The 16,040-nt window shown below is 37.6% G+C and overlaps 1 protein-coding gene across 8 annotated transcripts in view; it reads right to left on the bottom strand.

Moving 5' to 3' along the window:
- The window catches only part of CSNK1G3 (casein kinase 1 gamma 3), a 67,530-nt gene that overhangs the window by 50,934 nt on the left and 556 nt on the right, over window positions 1-16,040 (bottom strand). For 4 of the 8 annotated variants that reach the window (XM_027652500.1, XM_027652504.1, XM_027652506.1 and 1 more), the window contains exon 1: window positions 15,991-16,040. The exons of 2 other annotated variants lie outside the window; for them this stretch is intronic. The gene's annotated coding sequence lies outside the window, so the exon portion shown is untranslated. Of the gene's footprint in view, window positions 1-15,614; window positions 15,633-15,986 lie in introns of those variants that run through there. 2 more of the 8 variants (XM_027652502.1, XM_027652503.1) reach the window with 2 other exon arrangements.

Genomic DNA, 16,040 nt, shown 5'->3' with positions numbered 1-16,040 from the left:
TCCCAAAACAAATACCATCCCAAAACAAATACCATCCCAAAACAAATTAGCCAGTGAAGAGGCACCTAAGGTCAACTGTATTTATTGGGTCCATAGGGAATTAAATAATTCTGACAGTACTGCTTCTACCAAGCCAAAAGGTAAAACTTACTACTTGGATTCACCAAGCTAGTAAACCACTAGCTCTGGAATTACAGTAGTTATTGCCAGCTCAGGAGGGTTTGCTCAGTTCTCTGCTCCATTACACAAACATGTTGTAATTCACCCACATGCATTACAACTGCAAAACTTTCAGGCACTTGAACTCACAACTCCAGTGATGTTTTTCCTACATTATGATACGTGACTAAATACTTCAACAAAGTCAATGCAAGTACCAAAGGAATCATTCCCTAAAGACACCTATTGCCTAAAGGTTAAATAAGCAATTTGTGATATTTGAAGAGGACAGACAGACAACTCTTCTCTCAAAGAGACATTTTTACTCTGATGGATGTTTTACACATTGATGATCTGCACACAAAACTTGCTTAATAGACAAAGATTCCAACAGAAAATCCAGTTTGCTTCAAAAGTTTGTTTTTCATTCCCTCTGACGAACAAAATTCCACACAGAGAGGAACTGAATGAGTTTTAATGGAACTATAAAGGCGTGTAAACAAAGTGATCCTTCAATTCACCAGTATAATCAATCTATTTTTTATATAAAGTCATGTTGTGTAGTTGTATCAACCTGAAGGACTCGGAACACTGAAAACTCCCTAAGAATCCATACAGAAATAGACATATAGAAAACAGATTAAAGGCATTGAAGATAAACACTAATATTACACACATGGTGAATAAACAGGTGATTTAGAAAAACATAGTCAGGATCTGTCTGCTCCTTTATACACTTGGTATATTCAACAACTTTGCTGCTATTGTTCCAAGTTCACACATCACCCAAAAGAACACATTAAGGAAACATATGCTGCTACAGAAAACCTGTGAAGTAACTTTACCTATATATACACTGGAGAAATTTTCCTTTAAATCCTCTTAATATTTTCCTCCTTGATTCAGTATTCAAAACCTAATCATGCAGTGCAACACCAGCTACAAGAAAAATTCTTGCAGGGCTGCAAGACTTTGATCAAGCCATTTAATCATATCCGTACTAAAGTTCTCCTTTTGCAAGTGCCCTGGCAACAACTGCCAACTCTTTAGATTACATCACTACCAAAGATCACACATACCCACTCAACCACAATTTCTCTCACAACTACTGCTGAAAAATATTTCGGACATCCCTAGGTTAGAGAGATACAAGTCTACACAGCTCTCTGAATCTCAGTTGAAAATGTTCCGTTTAACACTACCAAAGACTATATGCCACACAAGAACCCTGTTCTGTAGCAATGAAGACTCTCTAGGACACTATATAAGACAGAGTAAAAGAATAACTCATTTAAGCACCTTCCTTATTCAGACATTTCTCAAATGCCTAAGTCTGCAGCAGTAGCACTATTGTAACTATATGCAAGTTTACATATTCCAAGGTGTTGTCACAACAATTCAAGTGTGCAAGTCACCTTTAAAACACTATCTACTTAACTCCTTTTTCATGTTCCAGATTTACTCCTAAATAAACTCATAAAGAGAATATCAAAGCTGCTAAATAAAACATTCCAGTGCCAGGAGTGACAAAGTTAAATGAAACACGCAACGATAACTGCTCCCTTAGGTATCACATGCAACGCCTTTCACAGTTTAATTACAAAATCCTATATCACTGCTAGTACCAGCATACTAACATTTTTCTCTAATTTTAAGGAAAGCATTTACTAGCAGAAGAACTATAGAGGAAAGTAAAAAAAATTGATAGAGATTTAAACTAGATTGGAAGAAGGAAAAGGACAAACAGGCTTGCCAGTGATAAGCAATGGGATCGCACACCAAAACTCAAGGAACTAAGTGACAACAAGATCCCTAATCTGCTCCAACGAACCACACTTGAAATGTTTCTATGCCAACACAAACAGCACTAAGAACAAGAGGAGTTCAAAACTTGGCCCAGTCCCAGAGATCTGACATCACTGGCACAAGTGAAACCTAGTGGGATGAGTCCTGTGACTGGTGTGCCACGTTCGATGGTTGCAGGCTCTTTAGGAGGGACAGGAAGGGCAGGTGAGGCAGTGGGGTGGCACTGTATGTAACGGAGGGGTTGGAATGTACGGAGATCACAGCTGGCAGTGGCACAGTTACGAGCCCCTGGATAAGGATTAAGGGGCAAACAAATAATGCGGATGTCATCCTCAGAGTCTGCGATACACCTCTCAGATAGGACAATGACACCAATGAATTATTCTTTGAGGAACTGGGATACTTCCCAAACAACTGCCCTCGTCCTTATGGGGGATTTCAACTCGCCAGATGTTAATTGGGAGCATCATACAGCTGGCACAAACAGGTCCAGAAGATTCTTAAAACATCTGGATAATAACCTCATGGTACAGCTACTAAGGGAAGTGAAAAGGAAAAGTGCCCTCCTTGATTTGCTCCTTGTCAGATTGGATCTTGTGAGAGAAGTGGAGATTGGCAGCCACCTTGGCCACAGAAACCATGAAGAGATTGAATTTAAGACTTCTGCTGTCAGGAGGAAAAATGCCAGCAAAACCTCAACATGAGGAGAGTAGACTCCAGGTTGCTGAGGGAACCAGTAGGTAAGGTCCCCCAGGAAAATGTTTTTGAAGGTTCTGGGATCCATCAGTGCTGGTCATTTTTTAACTACCACCTTCTAAGGGCACAGGAGCAGGCAACTCCAAACTGCCAGAAGTCAAGCAGATGAGGCAGAAGGTTGGCTTGGCTAAGCAAGGATATTCTTTCGGACATAAGGCAAAAAAGGAAGGTGTATGCCCAGTGGAAGCAAGGTCAGGTGACACGGGAGGAATACAGGGATGATGCCTTCCATTGCAGGGGGAAAATGCATGCGCCAAAGCTCAGCTGCAGTTGAAGCTGACAGAATTGTGGGGGACAATAAAAAGAGTGTTCTAATATACGTTAACAGCCAAAGGCAGTTGGAAATAACACTGGTCCATTAGAGAATGAGGATGGTCACCTCACAAACAGGGACAGAGACAAGGCTTTCTTTGCTTCAGTCTTCAATTCCAACGATGGTGGAAGGAGGTCCCAGCACCCTGATCTGGAGAACCATGGCTATGAGAATGAAAAACTCCCAGTTGATTCTGAACATGCACAAGATCTGCTGCTCCAAACGGATCCAAACAAATCTATGAGGATTGATGGGATTCATCTGAGAATACTCAAAGACATGGCTAATGTTATCACGTGGCCTTTCTTGATGATTTTTAAATGGTCTTTGGAATCTGGAGGGGTCCCAGTTGACTGGAAGTTGGCTAACATTGTCTCAGTTTTAAAGAATGGCAAGAAGGATGACCCTGGAAACTACAGGCCTGTCAGTCTTACTTCAGTTCCTGGTAAAACTGTGGAGAAGATTATTCTGGGAGATATTGAAAAACACCTGAAGGGCAATCCAGTGATCAGTCACAGCCAGCACAGCTTCATGAGAGAAAAGACTTGCTTGAAAAACTTCACGTCCTTTTATTACAACGTAACCCACCTAGTTGACCAAGGGAAGCTCACTGATATAATCTTTTGGGATTTCCGTAAAGATTTTTGATACTGTCTCTCCAGGATCCTTCTCCCAGGACAAAATCATGTGATGGGTTAGCAACTGGCTCACAGGTTGGTCACAAAGAGTTATAGTGAATGGAGTAACATCAAAGTGTTGTCCAGTCAGTAGCGGGGTTCCACAGGGCTCTGTCCTCAGACCAATTCTCTTCTACATCTTCAAAACAACTTGATCAAAAGGACTGGAAGGAATAACAAGTAAGTTTGCTGACAATACTAAACTGGGAGAAGCTCTTGACTCTCTCAAGGGCAGAGAGGCCCTGAAGAGAGACTTTGACAAATTAGAAGACTGGGCAATCACCAGCTGTATGAAGTTATAAAGTTTAACAGAACAAGTGTCAGATTCTACACCTGGGATGGGGCAACCCTGGATGTGTGTACAGACTGGGGATTGAGATGCTGGAAAGCAGTTACCAGGGAAAGGGGTCCTGGTCAGTGGTAAGTTGAATATGAGTCAGCAGTGCCCTGGCAGCCAGGAAGGCCAATCATGTCCTGGGGGGCATCAGGCAAAGCATCACCAGCCAGTCAAGGGAGGGGGATTGTCTCACTCTGCTCTGCACTGGGGCAGCCTCACTTTGAATATTGTGGCAGTTTTGGGCACCACAGTATAAGATATTAAGCTATTAGAGAGCATCCAAAGGAAGCCAACGAAGACAGTGAAGGGCCTTTTGAGGGAAAGCTGTATGAGAGTGGCTGAGGTCACTTGGTCTGTTCAGCCTGGAGAAGCCTGAGGGAGATCTCATTGCAGTCTACAACTTCCTAGTGAGGGGAAGAGGAGGGGCAGGCACTGATCTCTTCTCTGCAGTAACCTGTGACAGAACCCAAAGGAATGACACAAAGCTGTGTCAGAGCAAGTTTAGGTCACGTTTTCAATAAAGGTTCTTCAGCCAGAGAGTGCCTGGCTACTGGAAAAGGCTCCCCAGGGAAGTAGTCACAGAAGCAACCCTGTCTGAGTTCAAGAAGCATTTGCACAAGCCTGTCAGGCACATGGTGTGATTATTAGTGCTGTCCTTTGCAGGAGCTGGACTTTGATGATCCTTGTGGGTCCCTTCCAACCCAGGGTATTTTATCATTCTATGAGAGACAGTAAAAAAAACATCCCTGGTTTAAGCACAAGGTATTTAAAATTCACTCAGGCTCCCGGCATTTTCATACCTCTGCAGTTCTTCTCACCCCTCAAGTGTCTTTGTTCACATAGTTTTACTCCCAAGGTCTCATGATTTTTGGCACTGACATTATTCTAGCAGCACAGCTTCTCTTCACACCTTCTATAAGACTTCAGAGAAAGTTTCCAATGCCTCTGCCACAGATTTCCAAAAGCCTTTCTCCAGCATTACACATAGTTTTTACGGAATATTTCATCTACCAAGAAGCCCTTACCAGAGATGAAGCACAGTCACATTCATTTCCCAATATTCATTTAGATGTTACAAATACTTTTGGACTACAGAGAGAATAATACGGGATTTTATTCAACAAAACTCCTTTTGAAGTATTTAACAGCAGAAAATCTGCAATTCATACTACAAATCTGAAACTAAGCTCAAGAACAAGAGATTTATTTAGAGATCATCAATACAAAATTTAAATATCAAATCAACTATTTCTGGTATTTTTGTATGTCTCGTGGAAAGTCAAGGCTAGTAAGAACACCTAGCTTTAAATGACTGCATAATTTTCACTCATTTTTATATACATGTCTCCATGTATATAAACAGAAAACACCTATGAAATTCCAAATTCACAGCAAAAATGCTCACAGTTGAAGGACCCTTCAAAGTTTAGGACAGCAGTTTCTAACTCTGAAAAACTCTTGGGACAGAATTTGAATTGAGAAATATATCTAAAATTAGATTTAGTCAGATCTGATTTAGTCAGATCCATGTTTTTTGTGAAAAATTAATCCACTTTTTAATCATTCAATATTTCATTATTTTAAATTAGTCCAATGAGAGAAATTCAGGCCTTCACATGATCTCCATGTGACCCAAAAGACTTGAGTTGCTGTTCCAATGATTTATGTTACAAATAAATATGTCTATAGATTTATTTTGTGTATATTACTTTCCTAGGCAAACTCTAAGATAAAAAGTTGTTAGGATTCATTGCATAATTTAATTAATGTAACAAAAATATTATTCCATCATTTTTCATATTTCCAAAGCAGGAAAAAAAAAAGCAAAATCTTTAACATTTCAGTCAAAACTAACAAGAAAATCAGTGTGCTGAAATATTCAGTACAAAAAACTTCCACAGATGGTACAAACTCATGATATTAGCCTTGAAAAAAACAAAAAAACATTTCCAAACAAACTTCTCCTGACACAATTTCTCTCTTCAGCTATCAACTGCATTATCAAAATTGCTCACTACTGAATCATTTTACAAGTCTTAGAAGGTATTTTCTAATTGTAAACTCAACATAATGAAAACTTATTCATCAGTAACTCATTTTGCTCTCAAAAATGGAATCCACTTCATACAACTGGGGAAGTTCAATCTTACTCTTCCAAGTCCAATGAAGCCTAGTTTTATAGTTTTTTTAATTTTTTAACATAAAAAAATCAAAATACAACTTGGTATTATCTGCTCTTTCCTTTCTACCAGCTCTAGCACACCTCAAACTTCTTCATCCTTTCAGATGTTAATTAAGTCATCAAGGAATACTTTACTCTAGGTACTTATTCTGACTTCAGTTAGGTAAACAACTACCTTGGAAGCACTCTAAAAGGAACATGCAAATCCTCTGAAGGAACATGATTTTCCCTAAAAAAAAACCCAGTATTTTGCAGCAGATGTGAATTAATCTAAGAAAAAAAGATGGGTTTTTTGAGTTTTGCATAGGAGGACTGCTGTCTCCACAATAATAAGATGAAAAACACATGGGACATACAAGAAGGAACAATGTACCTGAATCAGCTTCGGCAGCAAACACACTCAGGCCGTCGAAAACCACTGCTCGCTTTCTTTCCCTGCCAGCTTGCCTTTCAAAATACTGAACAAGGGATCCCACACTCTCTACATTTATTCCACAGAGAGAAAGTACATAATATATTACTAACTTCGAAATCCTTCCCAGAGTTTCAGTAGCAAAGAGGGAAAACACACAAAGCAACTTCTACTTTTTGATCACATGCACATCAAATTCTTCACACTTTAGAAGACATCTGTTTATTTAGGAAAGCAAATATAATATCCTAATTTCAAAGGCACATGAAATCTCCTTACAACAGATCATGCAGGTGCTCAGCTGTGCAATTTGTCTCTCAGTGTGCATGGCTTCAAAACACCTATTTTGATTTGTGCTCTTCAGCACTCCGAGGCAACTAGCAGGTCACAAGCGCAGGTAAACTTTGTTTGCATTACCAGAACTTCCAACAACACGATGTTTGCATCTCAAGTACCTTCTACATTACCACTTCTTTTTTACTTAGAGGTCTAAGTTTTTCACAGATTCTTTAGTTCACTTTCTATGAGTAACTAAGACAAATGTACTGTTCAAGCAGTGTGCAGTCTTTTTGCACTTTTACATTCTGTAATATCAACCCATTCTATATTAGCACAGTAGTTTTGCAAAACAAAACAAGAACAGAATTTATTGATGTTGGTGTATAAATTAGACTGTCAGCATACCTGAAAATTAAGGTTTAAGAAAATAAATTGCTTACTGTTACAGATTGGTATGATTTTTCCCCATAAAACAGAATTTTATGTAACTGAAACTAAGTCTACATAGATACAGTCTCAGTCCACAAACACTTATCAATGAGATGCACTCAAAGAAGCAACCTAATTGAAAATGTCAAGGTAAATCCAAGTAGCTTTCTCATTAATAAAAATTTACACAACCAAGCCTTCTAAAAAGCCATATTTTCTTCTCTAGTTGAACATATACTAAAAAAAGAAAAAAGAAATTACATTTATCATTTACAGTATCAACTGCCACACACTACTTTCAATGAACACAATTAGTTCAAGATTCTGGAAGGAGCTTTTCAATTTGCATGCATATAGCTATTTCCCTAGGGAAAGTTCACCAGCAAACCAAATATGGCCACATATAATCCTCCTTTAATGCACAAAATCTAACAGAAAAGCAGTTTTATTAACACATTTAATCAAACATTCCTCTGTACAAAAGGTAACCAAAAATATACCTCATCTTTACTGAAGCTTGTTTAGAAAGTCTATTCTAGTCAAACTAGTGTAATTTTTCTTGTACCAAGGTTTAAAGTCACATAAACAAATCTGAGGGCTGTCAATACCCAAACTTCAGTATCTGTTCTGTACATTTAATTTTGTCAATTGAAAGGCTACTACCTAACAAACTTCATGGTTCTCCACCACCCAGTTGCCAGTTCTGGTCAAAATACTGTCACATCAAAAGACCTGCAGAGTACTCAGAGTCACCCCAATTTTTCACAAATGACAGACTGGACTAACTATGTAGCAATTAAGATCTCTGTGCAATCACTTCATCTCTGTTAACTCAAAACAAAGACCAGCTGAAGATTGCTATCTCAGGTCACTGCATAAACATTTATATTTTCTCATTGACCTCGAAGACAAGTTTGGCCCTAATCCACAAATTGCACTTCATCATAGGCTTTCACAACAAAATCTCACCAACTTCACTTCAGGATTCCATGCCAGTGAATGCATTTACTTGATCAAAACTTTGGTGCGTCCATACTTCTTGCACTATCATATAATCATCATTTTAGAGCAAAAGTTGAAAGTCAGTTTTCAGAAAGGAGAAGCATAACACAAGGAATAATTTTTAAAAATCTAATATGACAGTATGAAGGTTGATTTACTATAGAGCAGAGAAAGGATATCACTGATGGTTAAGCAATATTTCAGCCATTTGTTTTTTCCATTTTTTCCTCACCACACTCATACAAACTTAAATGGGCTATATTGTCCACAGCTGACAGAAAGCTAGTGCTGAGCTAGCTAATACTACATAATGGAGGCTTCAATTTTCTACATCAAACATTGTATCACAGCACTAAACTGTTACAGCAGAACAACTGAAAGGTACAGATTAGCTTCAAACTAGGGCAGAGAAACTGTAAAGTTAACACATCTAAAAGTTAGAAAACAAAGCAGAAAGAGCATTGCATTTCATCTAACACCGTAACTACATCTGAATACAAAATTAAGCACTAAAGTGAAGCATGTGAAGTGCTATGTGAAGGAAAAGAAAACCCCAAACATTTTCTCAAAGTCCAAAAGACACTAATTCTGTCTTCAGGTTAGAATTTTGATAGGATGAAGTACATAGTGTGCTGTAGCATTCCACAGTGACTGTGAAAATCAGTTGTCAAAATTAAAAGCATTTCTAATTCACTGAGACAATTCCTCCTCTCACTTATCTTTCATTACATGGTCAGATCCTACTTCAAAAACTTAGATGGGAGCCAAAGTCAAGTTATACAACTTCGCATAAGGGATAACTCACAGTAGAGGAAAAGGTTTCCAGAGTAAGTTTTGCAGCTATAAATCTGTCAAGGTTTTCTGACAATAAAAAACTACACAGTAATCAAGTGATTCTGCTCTCTTAATAGCCTCCATAAACTAAACAGGTACCTTCTACAGCAATCCAACTACTTTACTATGAAATAGACTTGCAATTCTCCTCACTTGTATGGCTTTCACCGCAATATATACCTAAAATGCCTTTATTAAATTGAAACTAGAGCATTACAGCCTCTAAACGGTAAAAACTTTTTTTTCTTGTTTTATAGGCTTAATGTGGAATAAAATGGTATGGCAAAGCCTCAGACACCACACTAATTAGAATCGTGCCTGCCACATTTGTACTGAATGCATAAGATGCATAGTGACACAAATTTAATGAAAAACACTAGGTAAGATCTTGGATTCATCAATAGTAATGTAATATAAAACTTAAACCACTGATTTCCCATGGAACTGAGGGGAAAAAACAAGTTTCTCAATGCTTTATACAAAACCAAACAATACTGAATATGAAATCATCTGGTGTAAACTGAGAGTTCTGCGAACAAAATAACCTGATGCTATTGACATCAGTTTTCCAAGGTCTGAAACAACTACTTCACTACAAGGATTTTAATTAAAAAGAATTCTCAAGCACTAAAGTGAGAAAATGTTGGTATTTTGATATAAGTACTGTGTAGTAAACTCTTAATGTACTACTTAGGAAGACTACAACAGATTCAGACTAAGCAAATTGTTCCTCAAAAGCATCAATATTAGCTAAGCTTAGCTATCTACAGATTAGTGTTCAACGCCCACACAGACTCAGTACAGTAATTTCAGCCTGTTGGATATCTTCCATGTTTCCACAGTATTCCCAGGCTTCCCTCTGATAAATCTTGAGCTCTCTTTTTTTGCAAAACCCCTTGTTTCTTCCCACAATAAAACCTTCCCTTCTCACTCAGCAAGGAGATGTACTATTGCCGGTCTAGTACTACAAGTTACAAGCTGAATACAGAACAGATAACATCCTTTCTTCACCATGGATAGCTAATATCTACTATGTAAATTGATTTTATGAAGCTTATAGGAACTTATTTTCAAAGGCATAACAATCTAAGCCTGGTAAAAAGAACCCAAAAAGTTCCATATTTGTATAGGCAGCAGATGAGAGAACTGCAGATAAAAATTCCTTATTTCTTTTAAAAATAGACTTTTTTTTTTTTTAGAAGAAAATTCAAAGTATAATAAACAGATTTCACTCAAAAGCTCAAAACTGGAAAATTTAGATCAGAGATTCAAAGAGCATTTCCGAAAGGCAAAGACATTTATCTCCCAGTCTGACAAAAGCTTAAGAGAAAATCTGGTCATTCTGTCTTCCTGTTGTCTGTTAGAAAAATTTTTCTGTCCCTCTTTACTGCTACCCATAAATTCAAGTTTCATCATTTGTTATTTCTCCACATTTAGAGATGCCTTAGCCTACTGGCAGTAAATGTTAAACAGAAACTTTTATAACCTGATACGCAGAGCAACCTACTCCTGGAACACTGCAAGAAATTAATGCATACCAATTGAGGTGATCTTCCACAGAAAGAGAAAGAAAAAACATTTTATACTGAACTTCTTTGTTTTTGGAAAAAAGTATTTGCAAGACACAACTAAGAAAATACTAGTGGTTGAGGTTAGAGTGAAACATGACCTTAATGCAATCATGTCCAGCTCCAACCTCTGTAGTATTACTTCATATTCCCACAATTACTGCACAATTAGGATTCAAGACAGCTGTATTTTTGTGGACATCATACTGCCATCAAAAATATCAACAGTATCTGAAATTAAATATGTACTTCATTTTAAGCTAGCAGATCTCCCCTAAAGCAACACTGAACTCCTTTCTAAGATTGGTTTATCATCATCATCATGGCTGGGCTTCACGAACGAAGATTTGGGAAGGGCTCTACCCATATTTGCTACAAGCACGTTGGTGGCTAAAAAAGGCCAATACGAGATAGACAGGTCTGGTTGCAAAAGGCACAGCAGAAAGACTCCTTAGGTGGTATATTCTGCAAGGCACGATTCTTTCTGCATTGTCTTTTCTCCTCGAGAGTGATCCTGTGTGTGTTCTCAAAGGAAGCAGCAGCATTATAGATGGTGTGTCTCCAGACCTCCCGATTGGAGGCCAGAGTAGACCAGTTATGTTGATCACTTTATACCATTACATTAAAAAGCTGTTGAAATATGAAGTCTTCCATGCCTTTACATACAGTCATGTTGGCTGCTTCATTTAAATTCAGAGACCTAAAATGGAAAATGCTTAGTGCCTTAAATACAGAGAGGTACTCATGGGATTTTTCTACATATAACAATACAATTTTTAAACAGTACTTTCTTCTTTGCTGCAGAGGTGTGCCCTACCTCGGATTAAATCACAGCTTCCAATATCACAAAGGTAACCTGCCAGAAGCCCATGTCTTTAAAGCATTTGATACAAAAATACAGCCCATGCAGTTTTCACAACATAACAGATGCAACATTTACTACATAATTAGCACTTCAAGCTCAAAGACATACTGAAGCAAAAAGAACCATTTTAAGGCTACAATAGAACCTAAGTCTGAAATTTTGTTATGAAAAATGCAATCAGACAAAATAATGGGTTGGCACAATGGCACTCTCCTCCTGCTACGGGTGGCCACACTACCTGCTGCTCCTGCTGCTCCAGCCTCAGTGTTCCAACACCTCAATGAAGCCATTAGACCTCCTAATCCCACAGAAAGCTCACACACTCGACAGTAACTCATACCGAACAGAAGCTGAATCAACTCAGTGGAAGACACAAAAGACAAGATGCAGAGCAGGAGTGCATAGAGAACTGCACAGCTGGGAATGAAGAAGGGGAATACCTGGAAGTAGAGAGGGACAGCCTTTTCAACAGCCTGGAACACAGCTGCAATGGCTGGTGTTCCACAAATGGTTGAGTGCAACTCTTAAAGGACACCACACTTGTTCTCAGCAACCTCCACAGGCAAACTGCCACCCAAACAGCACCTTTAACTATTCTGCTGCTGGAATCTGTTCCATCTACATTCTGTTATTGTACATGGTTTACTGAAAAAAGAGCATAGCACCCCACAAATTACCTAGTGAATAATTCCAGAGACTGTAAGAAAGTGTGACAAGCCACACACTTCAAACTGAAATCTAGGCTCTGCTTGTCATAAAATATCTCTGTATTTTTGGACTACTGAAAAGGACACCATCCACCACTGTTACAGTCCACATCCTGTCTCAATTAAAAAAAAAAAAAAAATTAAAACATGGTTGATGAAGAGTATAAATTACCACCCAGGTAAATCTACGGGAAAAATTATTTCTAGGAAAATGACATTAAATTACTAATAGGTCTCAGTTAAGTAAAACAGTTACTAAAAAGTCTTGGTATGCTAAAAGCATAACTGGCTAGTAAGCTTACAGAGAAGACCATAAAGCCTGAGAACACACTGTTGTAATTATATTAGTGATGTTCTACACAAAGTCAGATTAAGTAATAAACCTACTTCAATATGCAAATCTTACTCGTGTGTCTGTCATGGACTTCTGTGACCTGCAGTTATCTGAGTAAACATTTTTGCAAAGACAGTTCTGACTGATCAATGTCTCCCCCCATTCCTAACTCCACTGCACAAGGCAGGACACCAGACACACAAACAGCGAGAAAATTTTACAGCTTTCCATACCTACAGTATACTTATTTTGTATAAAATACCTCTTTTTGAACAGCCAAGAGTGGATTTTATCTATTAAAAAGCTTTTCTAGACATTCTCAAAAACATGAGATAAAGGAATAAACAAGAGAGGGAAGAGTGGATGTTAAAAATGCTGTGAAAAATGCTCTCTGTCACAAATGAAGGAACATGAAGTTCAATAAACATTCTAGAAGAAAACACTGGTAAATACATTTATAATACTCTCAAAGTGTTGCATATTTAATATTTATAAATATTCTCTACACCTTGTTTTAGAAAGAATCCTCCTACTTATTAATTTAAGGTAATGAATATACCACCCATAAAACATTAGAACTAAATTTAACAGGTGAGCTAAATCTAACTAAAATAAATTAATCCATACTTTCTTAACCTAGCTCAGTACTTTACTACTTACTAAGAGTTTCAAAACTTCTTCTGAAAGTACTGCTTTCAGAAAGCTCCCTAAGTTACCACAAACCAAACATATTCTGCAGCATGGACTGGTGTGCAATGTCTCCTCTTCTACACCTGCCCTTTGCCAAAGAGGAGACATTAAATTATAAGTGGCTTACCTAAGATCACAGGGAGGGTTAGACATCCCAGCCACTGCCTTTATCTGTGATCATCAGCCTAGTGTTTAACTACTTTCTTACTAGTCTGCTTTTATTCATGCAACTGTTTAGCTTAAACACACACATTTTTCTTCACCCAGCTACTTCAGCATTGGCTCACAAACCACTAGAACATTAGTGACAGTGTCTAAGATGCTACTCAGAAATACTCTTAGAAAAACAAGCTCAGCAGGCTTGATTTCACTGCATTGGTTTTGCAGCAGCATTGAGGAAGCATTAATGTGCCTACATAGCAAAAAAAAAAAAAAAGAACCAAATTAAGGATTGTCAGAAAGTATACAACAATTACATCAAAGTTACTTTTTTACCTTTTAATAGATATAGGAAACCAATTACATGGAAGTCTCAAAACACCTTTGAAAGAGTGTTAAAGGCCCAAAAGCAAAGCAAAAAACATGTTTTAATTCTTTTGCCTACTCTTCCAGGGTACATTAGTTGGAAACATACAATTTTCACTGTTAAACAACTCCCAGGTATCATCTTCATTTTAAGATCATCTAAACAGCCCACCGCTGAAAAGCACTGTCCCAGTCTTCCTCTAAGTACTGTCAGGCATTTTGCTCTTACAGCCTCAGGTGAGGTATGAAAGATTGACTGAGAACTCCTGCCATTAATTTGCAGCTGAATCGATGAGCTTAAACTTCGAAGAAACAGCATGTCAAACTCCTTTACAACTTTGTGATTCCTGTGGTTTATGTATGCCTCTAATCACATTATTACTTTTATGTATGCCACTCCAAAAAAATCAGTTAAAAGTAAAAAGAAAAACGTAAGGAACAAGAAGTAGCTATACATTTTGTTTACAACAGACTGACAAAAAACATTCAGCTAGAATAATTACAGAAAAGTTCGTTACTACAGTTGATCAGTTCCTTATAAAGTTCTCCTTATAATTAGAAGATACTGAAGAAAAGTAACCACTGGCGCTTCCCTATTCTTCACATTTGATCTATTTTTGTCTCAAAGACATATCTAAATTAAATTTATCTTCAACAGCAGGAAACTTCCTAATATTTTTTAAACAAGTTTTAAGACAAAAGTAAAGATGTTACAAATGCATGTAACTTTGATATTTCTAATCACAGAACAATTTAGTAACTAGTGAACCATGAACAGCCCTGTTTTCATGGGACAAACCTTGCAGATGCAGTGGGGACACTAAGTTTTGATAAACTGCATCAGCTTTAAAAATGCACTTAATCTGAGACTATTAAAAACTGAAAAATTACCACAAGAAGTAAAATCAGCCTTGTTAATTGTAAATAAGTAAACTGGATGAGGAAAAACTCTTATGTAGGTTCAGTTACTTTTTTTTTTTTTTAGGGAAGTTTTTAGGGAACTTCAAAAAGGTTAAGATAGGGCCTGTAATTCTTCCAAACAAACAGGCTGAATCTCTTAACTAATATTAAATATACATATTTTGATCACACAGGGAAAAAAAAATCCCTACAGAAAATGTGATGTATCACTGTATCAGAACTGGTAATCTAGATTCTAAAATTCATTTACATTTTATAAGCCAATACAACTATTTGATTCAAAAGTAGAATGGCAAGAGAAAAAGATTAATTTCATTAGCTAATTTCATTAGCTGAAAGTCATCCTCAGCTGATGTAACTAGTCTGCTGTTTGCAAGGTAATTTCTCCTTTTCAAGCTAGCATAATAAAATACCACTTATTTCCACTGAAAATACTGTTTAACTGTTGAAACCTCTCCATTCAAAAGAAACTGACTAAAGGATGTTGAGGTCGAGAGAAGACATCCCCTAAAATATAGTTAACACAGAAACCTCTACCTTATCTTTTCCCTCTAAAAGTAAAATTGCATTACTCCCATTTTGGATTTTAACATCCCAACGGAGCTCAGGACAAAATGCATTTACATGCTACTAATCTGTTTTCTGAAAAGGTGTGAGTCTACAGAGTAGGGAAGTTGTTTATCCCTACAAGTAGTCATAACCCAGGTAGCAAGGTTTAATATGCTTAACAGTGCTCCTCGCTTATGAACATACTTAAGGACATGCAAAATAGAGGATAGTTTTGCACAGTATGTATTTTTAACTATGTGTGTACTTACAAAAGTCTTACGTGCAAAGGGCACTAAAAAAAAAAAAAAAAGAATCTTCGATTACATTCCAATTCCTTTCATACACTGCATGTCACTTTAACGCTCCTTAAGGGTGTACCACAAAGTCAATAGCAATGCCTGAAAATAAGCTCTGTACAAGTTCCACGGCGAATCACCTCAAACATCACTCTCCGAGACTTTAATTAACCAAACTTAAAACCACTATATTCAGAGTGTGTCTGTAAACAACTTTATAAAAAGCAAAATAAAAGCCAAAAATAAAATAGCAGAGCACTGGCAGCTCAATTTGACTCTAACCCGCTAACCCAGCACAACTGCACTCTAGCAACCTGCTTCTACAGAACAGGAAAGCGAACTTACTCACTTGTTCCTGCAAACCCGACCCGGTGCCCGCCAGGGAAGCGCTCCTTCGGG

The sequence above is a fragment of the Corapipo altera genome, unplaced genomic scaffold (assembly GCF_003945725.1).
Source record: "Corapipo altera isolate COAL_440 unplaced genomic scaffold, ASM394572v1 61286, whole genome shotgun sequence".
Lineage (NCBI taxonomy): Eukaryota > Metazoa > Chordata > Aves > Passeriformes > Pipridae > Corapipo > Corapipo altera.
The sequence above is the reverse complement of the archived record's forward strand: the minus strand, read 5'-3'. Positions and strand labels throughout refer to the sequence as shown.